An 18,960-nucleotide genomic window follows, 5' to 3' on the forward strand; every position below is an offset into this window, starting at 1 on the left:
AATGCCAGAGCTTTTGGCGTCTCCAAGCGCTTTCTTAGGTAATAAAAAAATATGCAATATTTCTCAATGGAGTCTGAACCTATTAAAGCTGAGCAACCATTTGTGACTATAAGTCATTTTTACACTGCAGGCCTCCCTTTCATTTATTTTTCTGCACTGCCCTATACGCACTAAATATGTCAGGCAGATAAGTGCCAGGACGTGCACAGAGGAGTGGCAGAGGCCTAAATTCATCAGGCAGAGGTAGCAGCAGACTCGGGGCGAGTGGCAGCAGGAGTCGCAGCGAGAGGCCTGAGCTCTCGGTATCATCTAGTGGTCGTGTCTCCACCAGCAACCCATCTGCCATCATCGATTGGTTAACATGGTCATCCACTTCATCACAAGTGACATCTGACACCCCCAGTCAACAGTCGATGGGTTCCTCAGACACAACCCTCAGTTGTCATGGCCTGCGAGCAGTCCCTGTCCTCCCATTGCCTCTGTCCTATGCCCTTCCCTCCCCCAGAGAAGTATCTTATGCTGTGGGTTCAGCTCCTCTATTTAGTATATGAGGACGATCTGCTGGAGGACAGTCAGCAGCTGCTGCCCGGCCAAGAAATGGAGAAGACATCTGCCGCTTCCTCTGCTCGGCGGGCAGCCAGTCAAGGCTCCACCACCTCAACCGAAGGGAGCTGTGTGTCATACCCAACTTCTGTCACTCCAGATGCTCCTGCTCCTCCTGCTTTGAGTCAGTCATTCCGACAGCAATCCATCGGCAAAGCCATGTCCAAGATATAACAGTATGCTCCCACTCATCCAATGGCGCAGAAGCTGAATTTGCTCCTGTCCAAGTTGCTGGTGCTGCAGTCCCTCCCTTTTCAAGTTGTTAGCCCAGCACCTTTCAGAGAACTGATCGCTTGTGCGGAGCCGAGGTGGAGAGTCCCAAGCTGTCATTTCTTTGCGAAGAAGGCAGTACCAGCCCTGCACAATTTTTTGGAAGGGCCAATCCTTGAGCCTGTCAGTGTGTAACAAAGTGCACGGTAGCACCGACATCTGGAGCTGTAACTATGGTCAGGGACAAAACATGTCCTTTACGACCCACTGGGTGAATGTCATTCCTGCACAGCCACAACACCAACTTCGACAGGTCACTCTGCATAATCCTCCACGCTCTCAGGCCGATGGTTCTGTGACAGTGTGCGACTCCGCCTCCTCATCCTCCACCGTGTCCTCAGCCTCCCCTGTATGGACAAGTCTCAGTGCCCCTTCAGCATACAATGTGTACAGGGCACGGCGGTGACACGCTGTTCTTCACATGGTTTGCCTTGGCGAGTCACACAATAGTGGAACTGCTAAAAGTCATTCATCAAGAAATTGAATCATAGCTTACTCCACGAAAACTGTCAATGGGAACCTTGGGGACAGACAATGGGAAGAACATCTTGTCTGCTCTGCGACAAGGAAGCCTGAGGCATGTGCCCTGCATGGCACACCTGTTCAATCTGGTTGTCAATCGGTTCCTGAAGTGTTCCCTCCCCCCCCATCTGCAAGACACTATACGAATTTCATTACGAATTTTCGCATAAACAAAAGAGAACGAACATAGCGAATATGCAAATTTGGTAAACATAGGACAAATACTTGTCCATATATTCGCAAAATATCACGAATACGAATATGGCTCATGCCGCTCATCGCTATTAAGGAGGAGGGATTCATTTTACTAGGGGGACAGTGGCATCATTAATTGTTTGAAGAGGATACATTGGCATAATTGTTCACCAGAGGGGAGAGCATATGGCAGAGAATGTGGTGGTATTGAATTCAGCGGAACAGCGTGTGGTGGTATTGTATTTAGGGGAACAGTGTGTGGCAGTAGTATGTTTAGGGGCGCAACAAATGTTCTCCATGGAAACTATGTCCATGTAAAACTATGGATGTTATAGAAATGTGAAAAATTGCTGCGTCTTTATAGCCCCACAGAAGTGAGGCGTTTTACTAACTTTGAAGTATTTCAAAAGGATATATCCTCAGGCCTTCTCTTGTAAGGTAGAGCATTAATTTGACCCACCTTCTACCCAACTTAGAATTCTAATAATACATACATTTCACAATTAATTAATATTTTAGAAAAAAAATAAAATCACTTATCACACCTACAGTTAATGTACAGCCATGAAAAGGCTAATGTGTGAAAAAAAAACATACATACTGTTTTTCCAGGGTTATACATGTATTAAATAATCTTGGAGCGCATTAGGAGATGAGGTGGTAACAATAATTGATCCTGTTAGCTTTCCAAGGTTGTAACCCATACTATAATACAATGAGAGGAAATGGAGCAGAGGCACAGCAGACAACTAATAACCAGGATAAAGAGGTCCATAAACCTCCTCTGAGATGCTTAGAATCTTAATGCAATCTAAAGATACAGTGGCTTCCCTCTTTATATATCTCTAGATAATGAATATTAAAATGACAACTATTGTTAGAAAACTGTTTGTCTTTATAGTTGAATAATTGTTAGAACACATTTTACATTGTTCTTTTACCTTTTGGTAAAATGCGTTGTAGGCAAAAAGAGAATTAATAAACAAATAAACACAAAAGTAGATCAGGGGAGAATACAAAGGGCCCTCTGTGCAAAGTTACTATACCAACCCCTTGCTCTCTAAGAATAGAGCAGTCTCCCTCATAATAAATAAATAAATAAATAATAATTAATAATAATAATTAATATTAAATAATAATAATCCCTTATATCTCTAAAGCAATTCTCCAGTAATATTGAACAATAGAATTAAATAGAAGAATCCCTTACATGCAATACATAGACTAAAGGTGTCCATGCACAATAGTTTCAATAGATGTTGACCGAAGACATCCCTCCCTGTTTACCCCCTAACATGAACATTTTTTGGCTAAATATTCATGTATTAACAATAAGGAGAGGGGAGGCAGGTCGCTGCTAGACAGCTCTGGTGGTGGCTTATCTTTTGGAGTACTGCAGCCATGGACAACTTATCCCCTATACGCAGGATAAGTGATACGTGTATGATGGCGGGGGTCCGACAGCTGGGACCCCTGCGATCTCCCGTACGGGACCTCAGACTTGCCGCGGCTCTGCACGGCTGATGTTTGTGTGGTTGACCTCACGGCTGATGTTTGTGTGGTCAACAGACATGCTCTCTCCATTCAGCTCTATTGGAGAGTTGGGCATTCTTGAATGCTGCATCTCAGCCTCTCCCACAGAGATACATGGAGGGGGGTGTCAGCTGCGGCGTCATGCTGTGGCCAACACGCCTCCTGCATGGGGAGAGCCACGGCCATGTACAGGAGAACGCAGGGGTCCCAGCATTCGGACCCCTTGCGAGCAGACACTAATCTCCTATTCTGCAGATAGAAGATAAGATGTATAAGACTGCAGTACTCCTTTAATATCCAATATGCCTGATATTTCTCTCATCCTTTGTCTGGGGGTAGATATAGGAGCCCTCCATAAACATTAGAGAGCTAGACAGTCTGGCCAAAATTGTCAGGATTGGACAGTTCTTAATTAAAATATGGTTTTAAGGTGGCAGAGGGACCTCGTGCATGCTGGGTCCTTGTACAGCTGCACAGGTTGTACATATGCCAGGCCCTGAATACATGATTTCAATTAGAAATAGGTGATTCTGGGAAAATGCACATCCACATAACTGTATTATTTTTGATGTAACTGTATTCATTAATGTTAGCAAATATTTACAGTAGATACATATAAAGTGAGATCACATTAAAGTACCCACACAAAATTGCATTGAATGACATGGTTCTTTAAAGGTTTAGAGCTCTCAGAGAAGATGGCCAGTATATAAATCTGGTACAAAATGATACAAATGGTATAGGCAAAGTACTAACATTAAATATTTTACAAAAGATGAATGCAGCTTGTCAGGAAAATGTACATTACATAATGAACATATCTACCATATTGTGTTATTATTTTAATAATGATGTTATGCTATATACTGCAAAGTATTTCAATGTTACAAATGTTAAAAGCTCGGGAAGGCAAAGTAGTAAATTTATACCAATGTATACATGTTCATAAGAGTTAGATATTTAAGTGAATATGTATATTTACTGTAGTAAAGACGATAGATTTGATGCACACGTGTCTATATTCTGCTTCACTTTACTGATACTAGTTTAGGACACATGGTGAGAATAGCCAGGAACCTTTTAGGCATGTTCTCATCTGCCTTTTTTTTTAAACTCATAACAAAACAGAGCCTCCTCTCTCTTCTGGCTTTCAGCAGGAAGGGCTCTTGCTCTGTGATTGACACTTTAGACACAGAGCATTTACTGCTTTTAACCCCTTAACGACAATGGATGTAAATGTATGCCATGGTGACCAATACAGATCACAGCATCTGCGGCAGTGCAGTACTTTAAATGGATGATCGGATCACCCGCAGCACTGCCGCGGGGAACTGATCATGCATAATGGCGGACGGAGGTCCCCTCCCCTGCCTCCATCGATCTCCAGGGGTCTTATGCTCTGGTCTGAGATCGAGCAGACCAGAGCAGAAGATAGCCGATAACACTGATCAGTGCTATGCCCTATGCATAGCACTGAACAATATTAGCAATCAAGTGATTGCTATAAATAGTATACTATGGGGACTATAAGAGTGTATAGACAACTGTTGAAATATATTGTTAATTATCCCGTATGATGAACGTCGTAAACGTAAAAAAAAGTCCAAAATTTCTGCTTTTCTGTCACATTTTATTTACAAAAAAATGTATAAAAGTAAAATATAAGCAAAAGTGGTACAGATAAAAACTACAGATCATGGCCCAAAAAATGAGCCCTCAACCGCCCTGTATACGGGAAAATGAGAAAGTTATAGGTGGTCAAAATAGAGCAATTTCAAACATACTAATTTTGTTAAAATTGTGTGAGATTTTTTTTAACCTTTGACCTTCAGAAGTAAGAAAACATGTCAATTGTAATGTGAAATGTACAGCGTGAAAACAAAACCTTTCAAAATTTGCGGTTTTCTTTTCAATTTTTCTGCATAAATAATATTTTTTTGGTTGTGCCGTACATTTTATGGTAAAATAAGTGGCCATTACAAAGTAGAATTGGGGACGCAAAAATGGGGGTCTGTGGATGGAAATATAAAAGAGTTATGATTTTTAGAAGGTGAGGAGGAAAATAAAACTGGCCAGATCCTTAAGGCCAAAATGCAACCAACTGGCACTTTGCATGACTCACTGATGCAATACAGCTTGCACACAAGAAGAGTGTGTGTCTGAAACCATCATTTACATAAAGTTCTCAGCAGATGATGGCCTGTGCAAGTGAGTGTGTCAATTTACGTCTTCAATTTACTTTTCTTTTTTACTTTTTGTACCCCACAAAGTACTAGAAGTTGGGGGCCTAAGGCTCATTTGCACTCCAATTTCATTCCTACACCTCACATGTATGTTGCCAACCATTCAAAATGGAATATCAATGTATATGTGCACCTACCGGTAAGGGCCCCATTTACTTTAATAGCCAAAAATGTAGTCAACTAGTGACTATGATTATTTCCTGCACATATACATTTATAAAGCAGGACTTAAAAGTATAGCACACCATGTTTTGAAGTTCAACACAGTAAATGTATACATGCACAAAATGCCCCCAATGAAGTCATAAGTTGACTAAGCTATGCCATTAAAGTAAATGGGACCTATGCATGTACAGTATATAACTCAAGACTTTCTACTGGGATAGCAAATGATTGAAAGGGTCAAACGTTATCAAATAAGAGGCTACTATTAAAAACGTGATGTTCATAGCTATTTTACAGTTGTTACAGGGAAAAGATATCCCACTGCTAGCCATAACTTTGCTAACTTTACTTTTATCTGTTTAACACAATTAAAAACCACTGCTTAAAGGGGAACTCCGGCGTTAAGACATCTTATCCCCTATCCAAAGGATAGGGGATAAGATGCCTGATTGCGGGGGTCCCACTGCTGGGGACCCCCGTGATCTTGCACGCAGCACCCCGTTAGAATCCGTCCCCAGAGCACGTTCGCTCTGGGTCTGATTACTGGCGATCACTGGGGCCGGAGCATTGCGACATCACGGACCCGCCCCGTGTGATGACACGCTCCGCCCCCTCAATGCAAGCCTATGTTAGGGGGCGTGACAGCTGTGACATGGGGCGGGGCCATGATGTCACAATGCTCCGGCCCCCATGATCGCCAGTAATCAGACCCAGGCAAACGTGCTCCGGGGACTGATTCTAAAGGGGTGCTGTGTGCAAGATCACGGGAGTCCCCAGTGGCGGGACCCCCGCGATCAGGAATCTTATGCCCTTTCCTTTGGATAGGGGATAAGATGTCTTAGCGCCGGAGTACCCCTTTAAAGGGGTACTCCACTGGAAAACTTTTTTTTTTAAATCAACTGGTGCAAGAAAGTTAAACAGATTTGTAAATTACTTCTATTTAAAAATCTTAATCCTTCCAGTACTCAGCTGCTGTATACTACAGAGGAAGTTCTTTTCTTTTTAAATTTCCTTTCTGTCTCACCACAGTGCTCGCTGCTGACACTTCTGTCCACTTTAGGAACTGTCCAGAGCAGGATAGGTTTGCTATGGGGATTTGCTCCTATTCTGGATAGTTCCTAAAATGGACAGAGGTGTCAGCAGAGAGCACTGTGGTTAGACAGAAAGTAAATTCAAAAAGAAAAGAACTTCCTCTGGAACATACAGAAGCTGATAAATACTGGAAGGATTAAGATTTTTAAATAGAAGTAAATTAGAAATCTCTTCTGAAGAAAGGGCCACCTCGAATGGTTAAGAGCACTGAAACGCGTCTAGAGTACATTTTACGCATCCAGAAACGCACTGCCACTATTGTACCAGTCTGCACTGAACTATTTTTCTATATTGAACGGATTTTCCGGCAATTACCTTTTGCAACATCTGTAGCCTCCCAATTTGCAGCCCGCTGCCTCCGGCTCATTCGGCAGTTCACCCCGGCAGCTTACTTCAATCATCTATCACGTGTCTTTGACGTCAGACGCCATCGAACCACACAAGGTCCATGCCAGGACATCACCAAGGTGTCACCTTCTAACTACATGACTACATCGGTAAACTACGGGTCTGTGGCAGGCATACCAGCTGCGGAGACGCATGCCAGCGTCCTGACACCAGAATACCATCGTCCCGAATGCGGACCTGAGGATATAAATGTGCCGAAGGTAACACCATCAGCCGGTAATTATATTTATCTATTTGGACTGGGAGACACAGAGTAATATTGTGAACTGTCACTCCATCATTCTGATCCATCAGATGCCGGACTATCAAACGAATTAGCATAAATTATACATTTTCAGTGCGGGACATTATGCCATTCCACAAGGGCCCTGTGGTAATAGATTTGGCAGAAACTTGCATATATCATTACATTTATTGCATGGTTTTATATCTGTGGATGCATTATTTTATTTTATTTATTTGTTTAGATATTTTATCTGTCTATGTTATTGAATACATTTTGTAAATTATTTCATCAAAAATTGAAGCATGTATTTTATCTAATTCCTTTTGCTTATCATGTATCAGGTTGCCTGATACTAGCCTTGAGGTGGTGATTATACTTTTTCTTTTTCTTTCGCAAATCTAGAAATCTGTTAAACTTTCTGGCACCAGTTGATTTAAAAAAAATGTTTTCCAGTGGAGTACCTCTTTAAGAAGAAGTATTTAGGATACGTTCACAGGTACAGGATCTGCCGCATATTTTTGCTGCATATTATCTACAGCTGATTTTGCCACCTATTGAAGTTAATGGATAGTAAAATTAGCTGCAAAAAATATGCAGCAAAAATATGCAGCAGATCCTGTATCTGTGAATGTACCCTAATACTGTAAATGTATTACATGCCTAAATGTAATAACTTTAACCTCTTCAGGACATAGGGCGTATGGATACGCCCTGCATTCCGAGTCCTTAAGGACCGAGGGCGTATCCATATGCCCGTGGGAATTACGGTCCCCACCGCTAGCCGGTTGGGGACCGGAGCCGGATGCCTGCTGAAATCGTTCAGCAGGCATCCCGGCATATCGCCCAGGGGGGTCATTATGCACCCCCATGTCGGCGGTCGCCGCAGATTCAGTCCAGCGATCTGCGACGATTCCGGGTCAATCGGGTCTCCAGTGACCCGGTGACCCGGAATTACTGGCTGTTCGGGGCCGTCTCTAACGGCCCCGAACAGCCAGAGCCTGCAGGGGTGAGGTGGCACTGGTGCCACCTCACGATCGCCCTGATTCGTCGGCCGGATTACCGGACGATCAATCAGGGCGCCTGCTGCGGGTGTCACTCCCGCAACCCACTCCGCCCCTCTTCCGGAGGACGTGAGCGGGACGTGCACCCCGGGTGCTGGGGACCCCGATCCCCGGCGTCATTGTTGGGATCGGGGCCCCAGGAGCAGCGGCGGCAGCGACGACGAGGGACTGACTTTCCGGGGTGGATCGTTGGAGGTGAGTGACAGCCTCCTGCTGTTGCTTAGCAACAGCTCCCAGCATGCAAAAAGGGCATGCTGGGAGCTGTAGTTATGCAACAGCAGGAGGCAGACCACCACAACTCCCAGCATTTCCTTATGAGCATGCTGGGACTTATGGTTTTGCAACAGCTGGAGGCACATTTTTTCTATGGAAAAGTGTACCTTCAGCTGTTGTATAACTACAACTCTCAGCTTGCACAAACAGCTAAAGTGCATGCTGGGAGTTGTAGTGGTGCATCTGCTGATTGCATAACTACAACTCCCAGCATGCCCGTTGGCTGTCGGTGACTGCTGAGAGTTGTAGTTTTGCAACAGCTGAAGGCACACTGGTTGTGAAACTTAGAGTTTTTTTTTTTACCTAACTCAGTGTTTCACGACCGGTGTACCTCCAGCTGTTGCAAACTCCAACTCTCAGCAGTCAATGTACACCATGCACCGTACATGCTGGGAGTTGTAGTTTTGCAACAGCTGGAGGCACACTGGTTGTGAAACACTGAGTTAGGTCACAAACTCAGTGATACATAACCAGTGTGCCTACAGCTGTTGCAAAACTAAAACTCTCAGCATGTACAGTTTGTCAGCGCATGCTGGGAGTTGTAGTTTTGCAACAGCTGGATGCCCCCCCCCCATGTGAATGTACAGGGTACACTCACATGGGCAGAGGTTTACAGCAAGTATCTGGCTGCAAGTTTGAGCTGCGGCAAATTTTCTGCTGCAGCTCAAACTGCCAGCGAGAAACTACTGTGAACCCCCGCCCGTGCGACTGTGCCCTAAAAACACTACACTACACTAACAAAAAATAAAATAAAAAGTAAAAAACACTACATATACACATACCCCTAGACAGCCCCCCTCCCCTCCCCAATAAAAATGAAAAACGTCTGGTACTCCACTGTTTCCAAAACGGAGCCTCCAGCTGTTGCAAAACAACAACTCCCAGTATTGTCGGACAGCCGTTGACTGTCCAGGCATGCTGGGAGTTTTGCAACAGCTGGAGGCACCCTGTTTGGGAATCACTGGCGTAGAATTCCCCTATGTCCACCCCTATGCAAGTCCCTAATTTAGGCCTCAAATGCGCATGGCGCTCTCACTTTGGAGCCCTGACGTATTTCAAGGCAACAGTTTAGGGTCACATATGGGGTATCGCCATACTCGGGAGAAATTGCCTTACAAATTTTGGGGGGTATTTTCTGCTTTTACCCTTTTTAAAAATGTAAAATTTTTGGGAAAACAAGCATTTTAGGTTAAAAAACATTATTTTTTTTTTACATATGCAAAAGTCGTGAAACACCTGTGGGGTATAAAGGTTCACTTAACCCCTTGTTATGTTCCCCGAGGGGTCTAGTTTCCAAAATGGTATGCCATGTGGGTTTTTTATTGCTGTCCTGGCACCATAGGGGCTTCCTAAATGCTGCATGCCCCCAGAGCAAAATTTGTTTTCAAAAAGCCATATGTGACTCCTTCTCTTCCGAGACCTGTAGTGCGCCAGCAGAGCACTTTTCACCCCCATATGGGGTGTTTTCTGAATCGGAAGAAATTGGGCTTCAAATTTTTAGGGGTATTTTCTACTATTACCTTTTTTAAAAATGTAAATTTTTGGGGAAAACAAGCATTTTAGGTAAAATTATTTTTTTTTTTACATTTGCAAAAGTCGTGAAACACCTGTGGGGTATAAAGGCTCACTTTATCCCATGTTACATTCCCCGAGGGGTCTAGTTTCCAAAGTGGTATGCCATGTGTTTTTTGCTGTTCTGGCACCATAGGGGCTTCCTAAATGCAACATGCCCCCAAAAAACCATTTCAGAAAAACGTACTCTCCAAAATCCCCTTGTCGCTCCTTCCCTTCTGAGCCCTCTACTGCGCCCACCGAACACTTTACATAGACATATGAGGTATGTGCTTACTCAAGAGAAATTGGGCTACAAATACAAGTAAAAATGTTGTCCTTTTACCCCTTGTAAAAATTCAAAAATTGGGTCTACAAGAACATGTGAGTGTAAAAAATGAAGATTGTGAATTTTCTCCTTCACTTTGCTGCTATTCGTGTGAAACACCTAAAGGGTTAAAACGCTGACTGAGTGTCATTTTGAATACTTTGGGGGGTGTAGTTTTTGTAATGGGGTCATTTTTGGGGTATTTCTAATATGAAGAGCCTTCAAATCCACTTCAAACCTGAAGTGGTCCCTGAAAAATACAGAGTTTGAAAATTTTGTGAAAAATCGGAAAATTGATGCTGACCTTTGAAGCCCTCTGGTGTCTTCCAAAAGTAAAAACACGTCAATTTTATGATGCAAACATAAAATAGACATATTGTATATGTGAACCAAAAAAAAATGTATTCGTAAAATCCATTTTCCTTACAAGCAGAAAGCTTCAAAGTTAGAAAAATGCTAAATTTTCACATTTTTCATCAAATTTACGGATTTTTCACCAAGAAAGGATGCAAGTATCGACAAAAATTTACCACTATGTTAAAGTAGAATATGTCACGAAAAAACAATCTCGGAATCAGAATGATAACTAAATGCATTCCAGAGTTATTAATGTTTAAATTGACAGTGGTCAGATGTGCAAAAAACGCTCTGGTCCTTAAGGCCAAAATGGGCTTGGTCCTGAAGGGGTTAAATTGCCTGGATGTATAGTCATAGTCATAATGTAATGCAAAGAGTGTATGATCATTGCAGATCATCATATATTTAACAATCCCTAAGACCTCTGAAGGTGTTCTGTGGCATCTGGCACCACAATGTCAGCAGCAGTGAATTTTTTTTTTTCTGATTAGAACCACATGCTGAAACAAATATTTGTTTCTATTTTGCTTCTATTTTCCTATTGTAAATCTTTTTATTCATTTATAATACAATGCCTTAATTCCTACTGATGATGGCGGGTGTCACGGTTCGGCTGGCAGGAGGTGGATCCTCTGTGTCAGCGAGGGATTGGCGTGGACCGTGCTAGTGGACCGGTTCTAAGAGGCTACTGGTTTTCACCAGAGCCCGCCGCAAAGCGGGATGGTCTTGCTGCGGCAGTAGCAACCAGGTCGTATCCACTAGCAACGGCTCAACCTCGCTGACTGCTGAGAAGGCGTGGGACAGAAGGACTAGGCAGAGGCAAGGTCAGACGTAGCAGAAGGTTGGGGGCAGCCGGCAAGGTTCGTAGTCAGGATGGATAGCAGAAGTTCAGGTAACACAGGCTTTGGACACACTAAACGCTTTCACTGGCACAAGGCAACAAGATCCGGCAGGGGAGTGCAGGGGCAGTGATCAGATATAGTCTGGGAGCAGGTGGGAGCCAATTAAGCTAATTGGGCCAGGCACCAATCATTGGTGCACTGGCCCTTTAAGTCTCAGAGAGCTGGCGCGCGCGCGCCCTAGAGAGCGGAGCCGCGCGCGCCAGCACATGACAGCAGGGGACCGGGACGGGTAAGTGACCTGGGATGCGATTCGCGAGCGGGCGCGTCCCGCTGTGCGAATCGCATCCCCGACGGCCATGACAGTGCAGCGCTCCCGGTCAGCGGGACCGACCGGGGCGCTGCGGGGAGAGAGACGCCGAGAGCGCTCCGGGGAGGAGCGGGGACCCGGAGCGCTAGGCGTAACAGTACCCCCCCCTTAGGTCTCCCCTTTTCTTTGTCCGGTAACTGCCTCCCCTGGGATGAGGACACCGGGAAAGAATGGAGGGTTTCCTCAACGGCAGGCAGTACAGCAGGAGTGGGAATGGGGAGGGAGGGCCGAGGGCGAAGCCTGGCACGGGGCAGTGTGACACCAGGACGGGGGCCATGAGGAGGCACTGAGGCTTGCCTGACGGGACTGGGAGGGGGGGAGAGGCACTTCCTATGGCAGGCAGAGTCCCAGTTCTTGATCTCCCCGGTGGTCCAATCAAGGGTGGGAGAATGAAGCCGGAGCCATGGCAGACCGAGGAGGACCTCAGAGGTACAGTTGGGAAGGACAAATAACTCAATCCTTTCGTGGTGGGGTCCAATAGACATCAGGAGGGGTTCTGTGCGGTAACGCACGGTGCAATCCAATCTGACTCCGTTGACCGCGGAAATGTAGAGCGGCTTGACGAGACGGGTCACCGGGATGCTGAATTTATTCACAAACGACTCCAAAATAAAATTCCCAGAGGCACCAGAGTCCAAGCAGGCCACGGCTGAGAGGGAGGAGTTGGCTGAAGGAGAAATACGCACGGGCACCGTGAGACGTGGAGAAGCAGACTTAGAACCAAGAGACGCCACACCCACGTGAGCTGGGTGCGTGCGTGCGTTTCCCAGACGTGGAGGACGGATAGGGCAATCCACCAAGAAATGCTCGGTACTGGCACAGTAAAGACAGAGATTTTCTTCCCTACGGCGATTCCTCTCTTCCTGGGTCAGGCGAGACCGATCCACTTGCATGGCCTCCTCGGCGGGAGGCCCAGGCGTAGATTGCAATGGATACTGTGGGAGAGGTGCCCAGAGATCTAAGTCTTTTTCCTGGAGGAGCTCTTGGTGTCGCTCAGAAAAACGCATGTCAATGCGGGTAGCCAAATGGATGAGTTCTTGCAGGTTGGCAGGAATCTCTCGTGCGGCCAGCACATCCTTGATGCGACTGGATAGGCCTTTTTTAAAGGTCGCGCAGAGAGCCTCGTTATTCCATGATAACTCGGAAGCAAGAGTACGAAATTGGATGGCGTACTCGCCCACTGAAGAATTACCCTGGACCAGGTTCAACAGGGCAGTCTCGGCAGAAGAAGCTCGGGCTGGCTCCTCGAAGACACTCCGGACTTCAGCGAAGAAGGACTGGACTGTGGCTGTGGCAGGATCATTGCGGTCCCAGAGCGGTGTGGCCCAAGACAAGGCCTTTCCTGAAAGAAGGCTTACTACGAACGCCACCTTAGACCGTTCTGTAGGAAACAAGTCCGACAACATCTCCATATGCAGGGAACACTGAGACAAAAATCCACGGCAGAGTTTAGAGTCCCCATCAAATTTGTCCGGCAGGGACAAGCGGAGGCTAGGAGCGGCCACTCGCTGCGGAGGAGGTGCAGGAGCTGGCGGAGGAGATGGTTGCTGCTGTAGCAGAGGCAGAAGTTGCTGTAACGTGGCGGTCAACTGCGACAGCTGCTGTCCTTGTTGGGCAATTTGCTGCGATTGCTGAGCGACCACCGTGGTAAGGTCAGCGAGACTTGGCAGCGGCACCTCAGCGGGATCCATGGCCGGATCTACTGTCACGGTTCGGCTGGCAGGAGGTGGATCCTCTGTGTCAGCGAGGGATTGGCGTGGACCGTGCTAGTGGACCGGTTCTAAGAGGCTACTGGTTTTCACCAGAGCCCGCCGCAAAGCGGGATGGTCTTGCTGCGGCAGTAGCAACCAGGTCGTATCCACTAGCAACGGCTCAACCTCGCTGACTGCTGAGAAGGCGTGGGACAGAAAGACTAGGCAGAGGCAAGGTCAGACGTAGCAGAAGGTCGGGGGCAGGCGGCAAGGTTCGTAGTCAGGATGGATAGCAGAAGTTCAGGTAACACAGGCTTTGGACACACTAAACGCTTTCACTGGCACAAGGCAACAAGATCCGGCAGGGGAGTGCAGGGGCAGTGATCAGATATAGTCTGGGAGCAGGTGGGAGCCAATTAAGCTAATTGGGCCAGGCACCAATCATTGGTGCACTGGCCCTTTAAGTCTCAGAGAGCTGGCGCGCGCGCGCCCTAGAGAGCGGAGCCGCGCGCGGCAGCACATGACAGCAGGGGACCGGGACGGGTAAGTGACCTGGGATGCGATTCGCGAGCGGGCGCGTCCCGCTGTGCGAATCGCATCCCCGACGGCCATGCCAGTGCAGCGCTCCCGGTCAGCGGGACCGACCGGGGCGCTGCGGGGAGAGAGACGCCGAGAGCGCTCCAGGGAGGAGCGGGGACCCGGAGCGCTAGGCGTAACAGCGGGGAAACATGTAGAGGAGGGCACATTTTAAGTGTTGTTGTTTGCATGCATGTTGAGAACTGCAGCCTCACTTATATTATTTCCAATGTGGAGTATTACATCCACCAATCACATTTGAACATTCAGACTATTTCAAGTCACTTTATTTTAGAGGTAGTTTACAATTAAAGTTAAATGGCCACTGTCATCATAGCCAATCATAGCTCATCTCACACTGAACTTCTGTGGGCTGTGTGTAGCCGAGTGTGGGCTGTGTGTAGTGAGTGAAGAAGTTCTCCCCTGTATGGCTTCAGATGATGTCATGCCTGCTGGGTAATACTCCTTACCAGTCTGTGAATGTGACTGAGCAGAAAATACAGATTATAAAATGTAACAAAATCATCAGAGGTACCCTTTAAGTTTTAGGGAAGTCCTCTTATATAGATTTTTGTGCCCTCGTCTTCGGCCCCGAATTTTAGAGTATTATATTCAGGGGCACAGTGTGTGGCATTATTATATTCAGGGGCACATTGGGGCTGTATTATATTTAGAGGCACTATATGTGGTAGTATTCATGCAATACAGGGAACAGTAGATTTATGTCCTCAACACTTCAGTCACTCTTTTTTCCCTTAGAATTAGGTTAATAATAATGTCCTAAAGCAGGCAGCACCTATTTCTTAGACGAACCAGGCCTTAGCGTTGAGCTCGGACCTTCACCAGATAGAAGACCTAGATAAGGGGACCCACACTAAAAATAGTTGAGTATCCCTGATATTTGTTATGAAAAGCTTACAGATGTATCAAATTATAAATAACAAATAACCAAGACAAGGGTCAGGAAAAGACTACGTTGCAGGAGTGATGGCCCAACAGGCAAAGGACAGTTCAGATACGAACTTAACTAATGGTAACTTTTACTGGCTTAGAGATTTTAGTTAAACCTCAGCCCTTAGTTCCAAAAGAAAGTTCTGAGATGATTGTCGTTTGGGCTCTGTCTTAAGAAAATTGGTTTCCTGTTTACACATATGGCCTAGATTTATCAATCTTCCATTAAAAACTGTCAGATTTGCCCATAGCAACCAATCACAGCTTAGCTTTCATGTCTCAAATTGTTCTGATGAAATGAAAGCTGAGCGTTGATTGGTTGCTATGGGCAAATCAGACAGTTTTTGTCCTCTGACAAATTAATAAATCTGGCCCACAGTCTCTGCATTTCAATCCTGCTGGGAGGTGTTTCTCCGGTTCCAGTGCCCTTCTCTGGATTGCCTCTCTGTATGCCCCACTGGTATCTTTACTATGACATCCCCTGTCAGTAAACAACTCTTGTCTCTAGGTCACATGGCATCCCTTTCATGGTGCTGGCCCACAAATAGTCACCACTCCAAGTGGTCAGTATTTGATAGCAAATCAGCATTACTAAAAGGACTTGGTAGGGAACAAACTTGTTTTTACCTTACATGTATGTTTCATTTCCTTTGGGGGTTAAACATAGTCCAAGTGAACAAAGCATTTTGTGTATAAACTAAAACAAAATATATCCACAAAACAGACCTACTGCAATGTTTTCTGCGACTTTTACATTAAAGGGAGACTGACAGGCTGTTCACCTGCACTAATCCTAATATACTGGGTTATAATGTGAGTGAACAGTGTGGGGTTACTTACTTGTATTAATGAAGTATAGACAGCTCTGTGCAAGGGAGGCGGGGAGCTGGCTCGCCATGCTCCCCTGTCTCCTCTATATTTGCGCAGAGCGCAGATGCCAGCAGGCTCTCATGTCCTAGCAATGTGAGAGTAAATATTTTGGGTATTCATTACAGGGGCAGGTCAGAGCAGAGAATATGAAGGAGGCAGGAGAGCACAAAGCTGTACAATGCAGCTAGAAGATTAAAGACCTCTAATGCTGTCTATACTTCATTAACACAAGTAAGTGACCTCGCATTTTAATGCTGTTCACTTGCACTATATATGCACGATCTGCAACGTGGATTGCCAGCCGCAGACGGACGTATCATGCCTATGGCATTCTGATATGGGGTAACTACACATGGATAATGGCTGGACATCTTTTGGACAAACTGTGGTTATGTGGACATCATAGAGGTTGCTTTTTTACCTAGGTGGTATTATTATTTGAATTCTTTATCTAAAAAATTTGGAGGGTCATATAGGATCCTGGTGATTGGACAATTGAGGTCCGGAGCTATCTGTAGTTAAGAAGCAACTATTATCAGGTCTTTATTCCAGGGGGCCATCTGTTAAGCCTTTCTCTCTCTTTTTGTGGAGTAGCCCTTATCTTAGGGTCCTCACTCTATCAGTGACCTCGTTTTTTGCTATCCAACTACCTAGAGGTCGCTACATCAGTCGGAGGATATTTAAATGAAGCCACAAATAAGCCTTGCTGTCGTTTGTCTGCATTCATGTGCTTTGTACTGTATATATGTTTGCTTTGATGTATTATAAATATGTATAGTTCTAATTGTCCTCCCATCTTCTGTGCATTAAGTTGTGCCTTTGTCCATGTGTTGCACGCTATCTATATATATATTGTTCCTCCATATCTCTGTGCCTATTAGGTATATATTTTTATACTGTTGTTGCCATCCCCTGATGAACCGTTGTATATCATAAGATACACGGGGAAACGCGTTGGGATATACAGTTGTTCATCATAGGAGAACTTCTTCATTCTTTTGTATTGCTACTAATTATTTATAGTATTGTTATTGTTTTTTTTTTATGAGGATTTAATAAAATTGTAAATTTTTAGCTACATGGTTTAGTGTTATTCACTTGCACTATAACCCAGTATATTGAGATTAGTGCAGGCAAACAGCCTGTGTGGGAGAAAGAAAAGTGACCTCACACTTATAAACAAGGAATGACGGGATTTGTAGTTTAAAGGAACAAACTCCAACAGGAAATAGCCAATACACAAAAAGATAACCTCAGCGTTATGGTAATCTCACAACATAGCCCTTTACCCCCAAGACAAGCTTGGATCCTTCCTAAGCATGTCCATTACTGTCTGGCAGGTACATACTAAAATCACCTTATGGTGGATAACCCCCTTTCACATTATGGAACATCCAACATATATCATTAGATTTTATGATGGTAATATCTCTTAAAGAACAACAAGCATGGCATTTGGCATTTACAATTTTGTAGGAACCTAAATCAATCTGACAAAGAAAAAGTGGCTACAAATAGTATACCTTTATGAAGGGCCTATGCCTTACAAGGACAGATCACATATGTTATTGAGAATTGTGTAATACATTATTTCTAATATGTTATTAAGAATTGTGTAACTCATTATTTCTAATTTGTTGATACCATTAAGGAATCAAACAGTTGCAATAGTATTCTGTGAAACATTACAGCCTGACCATTTTGGGTCAAAGCAGTGAGACCAACTGTAATGATCTTTTAGGGGAATTGTATAAAGCAGATAACCTCTTCATTTCAGTTCCTTGTGGGCTCCCAAAGGATTACATCCCTACCGCATTAGAACTAAGTAATGTATATTTACCCTAGAGTATAACTGGTCCGAAAAACAGAGTTTGTATACAATATTTTGAATGAAATAAAAATATTATATAAAGTAAAATTTTAAGCTTACATGTAGCTAATTACACCCAAGTGATTAAATACACAGGTAAATGCCCCTCATGGTGCTTTATTGCACTACACATAGTTGAAAACTATGCAAAAGAATGCAATATTGTAACAGTAGTATTACTCAAAGCAGCCAAACCATCACCTCTCCAGCATAGTTTAAGAATTAAAAGCAAAATCCTAATTGGATTCTATGGGAATACTTTTATAAAGGTGAAAGCCAAGAATAATTAATAGATAAGAGAATCTAACTAAAGTCTGAAAACCACGTCATCAATGAAACAACAGTACTGCATAGGGATAAAATTTACAAGGCATGAAACCAATAGTAATCAAATATTATTAATTTTATTATTAATAATAATAATAATAATAATAATAGTTATAATCCTGATTCAATATATATCACTCAGTGATGCAGCATATTAAGCAATATCTACATCTTGGATTATTTTGTTGACTTGGACCTTTTAAATGCATCATGTAACATCAGGCCAGAAAGAATACAGCTCCAGTATCACCCAGAACCACTGTCCTTGCCTACAGAACCCTAAGTGGCGGACTACCAATTGGATGAGGTTCACGACTTTAGCTTAGTGCAGAATCTCAGACAAGCAATAAGGGTAACAGTCAGGCATGTCTGGAACAAAACAAGAGGCAAAGAGTTTATCCAATTAAACAAGCTAAGGTCAGAAATACCAATAGGGACTGCAGAGACAAACGAACACACAGGCAAGGTCAGCAACAAGAAAGCAATGGTGATCAATGATTCGCACTCTGGTTTCAAGTTGTTAGTGGTTCTTTCTTTTTGTTTCTTTCTTTCAGTTTATAGAAAATGTTACAAGCTGACTTGGACACACTGAATGTTTGGGCATCCACTTGACAAATAAGGTTCAATGTGGATAAATTT

General features: G+C 44.4%; 1 pseudogene; it reads left to right on the plus strand.

The window, feature by feature from the left end:
• Window positions 1-6,817: 6,817 nt before the first annotated feature.
• The window catches only part of LOC130355540 (zinc finger MYM-type protein 1-like), a 74,764-nt pseudogene continuing 62,621 nt past the window's right edge, over window positions 6,818-18,960 (plus strand).

The sequence above is a fragment of the Hyla sarda genome, chromosome 1 (genome assembly GCF_029499605.1).
Source record: "Hyla sarda isolate aHylSar1 chromosome 1, aHylSar1.hap1, whole genome shotgun sequence".
Taxonomy (NCBI): Eukaryota; Metazoa; Chordata; class Amphibia; order Anura; family Hylidae; genus Hyla; species Hyla sarda.